Genomic DNA, 8,623 nt, shown 5'->3' on the forward strand with positions numbered 1-8,623 from the left:
GGTGAGAGAGCCAGGAGTTGGTAACTGATTATGTGGGGAGTGAGAGGGAGGGAGTAATGAAGGCTAGCATCCAAGTGTCCGGCTTCAGGAGTAGTTGAGTTTATCAAGACATAGATAACTGGAAGAGAAACAGATGTGGGCACAAGATTATGAGGTCAGCTTTAGACAAGTAGCATTTGTAATATATGGGAAATATATATAGTCAAATGTATAGATCTGGGATCCAGAAGAGAGTTGGGTGGCACAATGATCCTCAAAGTATGATCCCTAGACCAGCAGCAGCACCTGGGAGCTTATTAGAAATGCAGATTCTCAGGCTCCATTTCAGACCTAGTGCATCCAAAACTCTTGGAGTGGGGCCCAGAAATCTGTGTTTTAACAAGCATCCCAGGTGATTCTGATTCATGCTGAAGTTTGAGAACTACTAGACTATATCTCCAACATTTAGAAGTTTTGTGGAGGAGGATGAATAAGCAAAGAATCTCAAGGAATGACAAGGGTTGTAGCAAGAAAACTGCGGCAATAGGGAGTCACAGAAGCCAAATGAGGGAGAGGTCAACTGGGTGAATCCTTCTCAGAAGTCAAATAAAATGAGGACTGAAACCAGTCTGTTGGCTTAACAACATGAACGTTATTGGTGATGGTAGCTAGACCAATTATGAGGGAATGGTGGGGCAAGTAGCCCAATGAGCGTGGCTTAACGAAGGAGTGGCAGATGGAGAAGTGAGAGTGGCACATTCCTCTTTGGTAAGCTTGCCTTAGAACAGAAAATGAAAGATGGGTGGTAGTTGATGGGGAATGTGAGGTTGAGGTTTTTTTTCTTTTAAAAAAAATATGGAACACTTCACGAATTTGATTGTCAGCTTGCACAGGGACCATGCTCATCTTCTCTGTATCATTCCAATTTTATTATATGTGCTGCTGAAGAGAGCACGAATTTTTTTTTTTAAATTGTACGTATTTTAGGCATACTATAGAAAAGTGCACAAATCACAAGTATATGGCTCAACTCGGAAAAGTTGGTGACCAAACTCAATTGTTTTTAAATCATTTTTAATATTAGGATACTTTTTATTGAGATGGAATTGACATATAACATTATATTAGTTTCAGGTGTACAACATAATGATTCAATATTTGTATATGTTGCAAAATGATCACTATAATAAGTCTAGTTAACATCCATCACCATACCAAACTCAACTGTGTTTGATCATAAAAGTGGAGAACAGCAGGGAACGGTGTCCTCTCCCTGGAGCCCAGTCGCACTCTGCATCCGGCTACCCCAGCCCAAGCCCGCTCTCCTCAGAATGCTGTTCACCTGAGCGCTTCCGGGAACGGTGTCTGTCTTTCCTCCAGGAAGCCTGTGAGACTCCAGCTCCAGGGGTGGATCCTGATTAGTTTAAATGAATCATGGTCATATCATTCTCCTGGCCAATGACTGATTTGGTCCCTAGGCCTTGGACAATCAGCTATTTTCACGGGTAAAGGGGTGGACAGGCAAACTAGGTTGATCCAGTCAGACTGAAGGAAAGGCTTTATTCCATGGTTCAGGGGAAAGCTATTCACTCTCTTCCACTGGATGGGAACGAGAAAGCATGCTTCCATTGTTGCTGCTTGTGGTCTTCTTTCAACAGTGAAGGAAGGCAGCGTGAAGACAAAACCTTCACACAAAGGAGCGCCAAGCAAAGCAAGAGAACTGGAGAGAAATGGTGCCAGAGCCCCAACTGCTCTTCACTCAGAATCCTCAGGACCTCAGAATTTCCTGCTATATGACGTAAAGGGGATTATTATTTTTTTCAGTTCAGTTCATATTTTCTGTTGCTTAGAGCTAAAAGCATCCTGACACAGGTAGGTGTCATTGCTCTCTTTGGTATGGATGAGGAAACTGAGGCTCAGAGAGGTGAGATCGCATGTTTCAGTCATGCAGCTAAACCTTTGGACCCACATCTGCTTGATTTCTAAACTTCTGTGCAGCATGGCTCTCACTGGTCTGTATTTATTAGGGACACAGCAGAAAACAGATTGCATAGTCAGATGGGGTAATTAAGCAGAGTGTAATAAGGGGGCCCTTTACAAAGGTGTGGGCGGGTTTAAGGAAACCCCCCACCCCCAAAAAAGGTAAATGAAGCTCCCAGGGCTAGTAACAGACACGAGTCACTTATACTCCTAGATCCACAGGGACAAGGCAGAAAGGAGGGGATGGGGGGCTATTCGGGGAAACTGGAGTGAGCTGTGGCTCCGGACATAGGAGAGGGTCACCCTTTGGAGCTAAGGTCTTTGTAGGGGATTACAGCTGTGACCCAACCTTTGGCCAGACTGTGAGGGAACCTGGGTGATAAATACTTTCGTTGCTTTGTTCTCCCACCCTTCAGTCTCCTGTTGGGCTCCCTTGAGAAGCCAGTGGGCAAAGGGGCTTGGATGACGCAGTCCATAGATCAGGGAACAGAGCAAGAAGAAGGAGGGAGGAAAGACCTGGAGGAGCAACTGGAAGAGATCCCACACAAGGAACCTCTCACTTCCTACCAGTTCCCAGACTCCCCCAGTGCTGCGGATTGGTTAACCGGGAGCAGACTCTGAGAAGATTAGCTTGCAGGACATCAGTATGAAGTGTTTTTGTCATCAACACCCATGGAAGAACGGGAAGGAGGTAGAATTGGGCAGAGAGAGAAGATGAGATGCAAAGCAGTCCAAAAGAAGGCCTCAGCCAAACACATGGGGAGCTCTGGGCCTGGGTGGTCCTTCAGAATTCTCCATAGTTTGGGGTAAGGGGCCTGACCATGTTATAGCCCAGTGTTGATCAGTCATGGGTTGCAGACTGAGTATCCAAGTGTCACTGTGAACTCAGACCCTTTGTCAAAAGTCCTTAAATTGTTTGGATTTCCCTTTCTCAAGTGTACAGTTCCCTGAATCAATTGGCTAAGTCTCTTTGGAAAAAGATCGGGGGCAATCACTTCTTGTATCCTTGCCATGGTGTTGCTGGATTCTTCCTCCCAGAGACCTGGCTTCTCCTTCAGTTGATGAGTTCTGGTTCTGAAACCCAACTTAGGTCTAGAAACTGATAAAGGAATCATGACTTTGAATTGGGGTGACTGCCTTCAGACTCCTGATTATCCATCTTGGGCTTCTTTGAACTATACAGACTGAAAAGCACCCTTGTTGATTGCTCATCTGGTTCACCTCCAGCGAAGCTCCTTTCTATTGACCATCTCCATAACCCCCAGCTGGTCAGGCCTCCTTCTGCCACTTTGACCTTGCCACTCATTGCATTACTTTCCCCCACCTGGCTTCTACTGGTTAAGTGCTGATACATGGCCTCGATTATTTTGGAGGTTTAGCATGCCCATTGCTAACAGATGTGAGCCCATGTCTGTGTCTTCTATCACCTGCCCTGGCCCATGGCGGGAGCCACCACCAAACTTCTTAGTGATGTTCTTGGCCCTCTCACTAGTCATTCCTCATTGTTTTGGTAAATGGTAGATGCTCTCTTTGAAACAAAGTGATCTGGTGGATTTTCTGGCTTTACATAGTGTATCCACTTCGCTATGTCTTTTAATCCCTTTTTCCACTGTCTGGCACTGTAATTCTGGTATTTCTATCTCACTTAGTGTGGGCCATCCCCTTTCTCACGCTTCTAGAGGCCACTCTAGCTGTGTGTGTGCACCATTTTCAAGGGTCCCTGTCAGAGTGTTAAATGCTGTGTCATGAGAGACCACTCCCACATCAATAAACTTCAGTCAAATTTGTTTTACCTACCTTAGTCCAGCACAAGCAGAATCCAGTCCTATTTATACTTTTCTGGCTACTACTGCACCATGGAGTTACTTTGGGCTATTGTCCTTCTCCTTCCAGCATGTCTCAAATTGGTTTATGTTGTGATTTAAGTATAGTTATTGGTCAAGTGGCCAGGGCAGAGAGTGGGGATAGAGACTGAGCCGGCTCATGTTCTTTTGCACAGGCAAGATCTGTGCATGATCTTTAAGCAAAAGAAGAGTGGCAACCCTTCACTAGGGGGATTGGGCCACTTCCGCAGGCTTAGAGAGTGATTCAAGGTTTTTGAGTCCATCAACCTGGATGTCCTCATCCCATGTGTCAGAATCTCATTCTTTCCAGATCAAGGCCCTGATTGTGGCACAGCTGATCTACCTTGGTTGGGAGTTTAATCTACGAAACTCGACTGTCCCTGGGTGAGGTGCACAGCTCTCTGCCCTCCTGCTGAGGAGATGAAAAGCACTTTATTTGTCATCAAGGAAGTACTCTGCCTTTTACACTTAGCTTTTTATTGCCAATTTATCCATCTCAGCTTTTTGTTATCTTTATCCAGAGCATCAACAGATGGCAACAGCCAGTCTATTCCACTATCCTTGCAGTTGCTATTTCCCCCATTATCCCCTCAAAATCCAGCTAATGCATTCCCTTCCATCACTTCTTGTTCACCATCTGTAAAAGTTTCAACAATTGCACCATTACCATGTGCCAAGGCTATCTGTGCTGCTCCTATTATCAGAGATGGGGCCGCATTGCCAGCAGGTGGGCAGGTGATCCAGTTTAAAATTCTCATCTTGGCATTTGTTTTCTCACTACTGAAACAAACTGTGTTGCCAGTTGGGTTCCCTTGGAAGCCAACCGTGAAGTAGAGAAAGGCATGCAGGCAGCTTATTTGTGAATGCAACTTAAAATTCATTTGTATGCATGTGGCTAAGTTTTGTTTCTTTGAGCTGGTGATGCCCCTGCAATGGAAAATCTGACTTGTAGCCTTAAAATATCTGGCCTCTTCAGAAATTTTTTGGGTAAGACAGCCAAATAATAACACTCATTTAATGTAAGGAGAGGACAAGTACAGAGACTGACAAAGAATGTCTTTCCCTGCTAGATGTTGTCAGATTAATAAGGAAAAGTAGTAAACAGTGAAAACCCCTTAGGAAGCAACATTTAAAAGCTGTTCACAAATATGTCATTTAACAGAAATCATACTCACCTTTCCCCTGTTTTTCTATCATGAATAGCTGCTGCAGATAGAAATTTACATATATATGTGAATATGCATTATATGAAATATATAATTTATAGTCTATGAGTTTACTGTTCTGATAATTTGCATAGATTTGTAGATTTAATTCTTTTGGAATATTGTTAGATAATTTCATATTACTCATTCTTGTCCTGTAGAGTTAAATATCTTGATACCAAAATTCAAAAATATCACAGTATAATTATAATGTAAACGTCCAAATAATAATTTTAATAATGTAAGTAATAGTAATAACATCGGATATTTATGAAGTGCATCTTTTGTGGCAGACTCAGTGCTCAGTATCTCAGTGTTGTTATCCTCCATGACGCTAACAGGCGTCTCTGACTCCTCAGCCCATAGTCCTAACCTCTGCCCCGTAAAGGCAGCTGTGCTAGTCTGGAGTGTGCTGTTCTTCACTGCATCAGCTCGTCCAATTCACTGACAGCTTACCCCCGATAACGATCATGAAAAGAGCCTTCTAAATTCCATCCTTTTACTCTTTCACGTCAGGTGGATTCATTTGGATCATTCTATGAAATTGACTGTTGTCCATCAAGATCCAACCAAAGAAGAAATAGCAAAATGCTGAGGGTGGTCACAGACTTTCTAGTTCCCCAAGGAGCTCTGCTCCTTGTGCTTTTGGATCTCAGCACGTGACCTTCCTTTGGCTGAGCATGGCCTGCCCCCTCCACTGCTGACCCGACAAAATTCTCTCACCTTTGTTTCAGTTCAAACATTGCTTCTTATTTTTGTGACGCCTTTTGAGTTTCTCAGGTTGACAGAGGCATTTGCCTATGCTCTTTGTTCTCGTTCTCTCTCCCTTGCTCTCTAATCTCCACACTAAGAATGATTTTCTTTCTAAAATGGAATTATCTGTAGAGCTGTTTGTCTATCAGGTTAGGAGATACTTCAGAGTGTGTTCTGAGTCTTTTAATCCCTCCTAGCACTTTGCACAATATCTTGCACAGTTGGTTGGTTGAATGAGTAAATGCAAGAATAGATCAAAGCTCAGAGAGTGCTAGGACTAAAGGGACATTTAGGCAAAAATAGCCATTTCAGGATAAAAATGTAGAGCATGTGGCTTAGTTATCAGTGCACACACACTGGATATGCCATCAATAAACTTCTCTCCTCATCCCGGGAAGGGCTGCTTGCAGCCTTTTGCTACTTTTCTGGACTGGAACAGGAATCCCTTTTCTCTAGCAGTTCACATGAACAAGACACTAAACAGCTAGTTTGACTTTGTCATCAATGACCTCCCTAGTTCGTTGACTGAATTAAAGTCACTGTGAACTTATATATGCCACCTCATTGCAGAATTCTTCATTCACTGCCAACTCTTAACAACAGAGCAGAAAATTTCTTTCTTGCTCTCTAGTGCCCCTTTTAATACCTTTAGTACCTCCTTCCTCTTGTAGGTTCTGTCAGATCTTTACTAGTCCATATGCAGATTCTCTTCCTTCTACCACATGCCCCCCAGGAGAAGAAACAACTCATGCTCTTGAATTGTGTAGATCTCAAAGGAAAATCAGTACAGGCCCTTTCTCTAATCCCTCATGTGATTAGATTACCCCTACTTTAGAAACTTTTCTAGAATTAAGAGGCAATAATTGGGAGATAAGAAAGAACAGGACATTGGATTGAATTGTTAAAAAGTGGACTCATGTAGAAGAGGAAACCTCCAGGGTCCTACCAGGGTCATGTCACAATCACTGTGGCGTCACAGTTGGGATCCTGCTGGGAGATAATGGCTGTGCTAATTAATGAGATGGAGAGAAAAGTTAGAGCTTATCTTCCTTTTTCTTCCACTGAAATATTTTTTCCTCAGCATCTTTCCTCTGCGTTTTCTGAAAGAAGCAATGCTGGATCTGAGATTCTGAGTCTGCCTCTGTCTTCAATTCTAGCAACCACGTTGTGACATGTGGCGTCTCAGCTCTGACGTGTAGGTGCTGAAGGGCAGATTCTGAGTGATTCGTTGTGATGTGCAGGACAGTATTCAGATAATTAGCTAGACTCTAGTTAGGTCAGGCCTAGCTAGACCTAACTCTAGGCTAGCCTGCGATTCCTCAGTCCTGTCACATGTCAAGAATATTCACCAACCACATTTGATGGAGCAATTCATTAATGGACACTTTTGACCTCACAGTATCAAATTGGAAATTCTTGCTCAGTGTAAATTGATACTGGCTTTGCCTTTTGCTGCATTATTTTAAAGGAACCTGAAGTAGAATGACCTGTTCTTGTAATGCACATCAGCTCCTCTTTATAATAAAAGTGAGAACTCAGGGCCTGGCTTTCCCCCATTTCCAGTAACTGCCTTCATTAGAGACATTGCTAGGGCCATGAGAAATATCTTCTCATATAAAATTTAATATAAAAATAAATATAACAGAATTTTGGGCAAAGATAAAATGATAGGTGACTCTTGGACAACTATTATGTGGGTAATCTCAATAGAATTGGGGTCCTGTTTCAAGTGAGTTGAGAAGGGGCTTATCCTTTATTTTGTATAAGAAGCAAGGTTGAGGCAAATTGTGAAGCCATTAATGTTGAGTCTGAAACTATGGGGTTGATGTTTTTTAGGCACCACTTTTTGTTTTTTCTCTTTTCTTGTCATTCTGATGACCAATTTCTGTGATGCTCACTGGGTCAGAAATCCACTGTTTCTTAATGGGCCATTAAAATTTATCGGTCTGATAGCCTAAAAATTGCATTTGGGGCAAAAAAACAAATAGCCAACAAAAGGTGAGTGTGCCATACTGCATACCCAAACAAGAACGGACTTGTTTTAGGTATCGTTTAAAATTTAAACAAATTATTTTAAATTTGAGATTTTATGAAGATCGTGTTAAATGATGAATTGAGATCAAAAGAGACCTTGGGAAGATTTATGTTGATTTTCCTTTAACACGTGTAAACACACCCAGAAAACACATTATAAATAACACACAGCCGCCACTACAATATGAGCCTTCCGTTAAGGTCCGGGAATCCCTTGCCCAAGGAAATGTCTCACTCCTGGTTCTCTGTGCATCACCTTCTTTTCATGTCATGGTCGTTCTGTTCCCGCCCTAATTCTTTCCTGCTTTGCCCTCTGATCTGGATTCACTCACATTCAACAGGTCACCTGCTGGGATCAGGGCAGCTTACCAATTCCACAGCGTTCTCACTTTCCCTGTCTGCAGTTGTTCAAGGCCACACTTCAAATTTGGTTTTTACCAACTGCGTTTCTCTGTCAGTGTTGGGGTGTAAAGCTGGGCACATCAAGGTACCGCCCCTCTGATTCTATAAACTGCTTATTGTAGCTACTGCTTATAAAATATTGATGCTGCAGAGGTGGACAGGCTTTATCAGCCCCCGTTGTTTTGGGAGGATGGAGTGGCTTTCAGCTGGAGTACATCTAAAAATGGTCTCTCCCGCTGCTGAAAGCCTGACACTGGAGATGATTTGTGTTTCGCTCTGTCAGTTTCCCTAGCTGACGTCAGCAGTTAAAACGACCCATTTGCTACTTCATGGCGTTTTGCTTTTTAACCGGTTCATGTGTCCCATGTTTGTGATTCACAAACTCTCAAGATAGACACCTCCTGAGAGGCAAGTGATGGACAGTAG

At 43.0% G+C, this 8,623-nt stretch overlaps 1 non-coding gene across 1 annotated transcript; it reads right to left on the reverse strand.

The window, feature by feature from the left end:
• Nucleotides 1–828: 828 nt before the first annotated feature.
• LOC124231193 (U6 spliceosomal RNA) lies at nucleotides 829–934 on the reverse strand. The gene has a single exon (XR_006886418.1). It is a non-coding gene; the product is annotated as a U6 spliceosomal RNA (small nuclear RNA).
• Between the last annotated feature and the right edge of the window lie 7,689 nt (nucleotides 935–8,623).

This window comes from Equus quagga, chromosome 20, assembly GCF_021613505.1.
Source record: "Equus quagga isolate Etosha38 chromosome 20, UCLA_HA_Equagga_1.0, whole genome shotgun sequence".
NCBI lineage: Eukaryota > Metazoa > Chordata > Mammalia > Perissodactyla > Equidae > Equus > Equus quagga.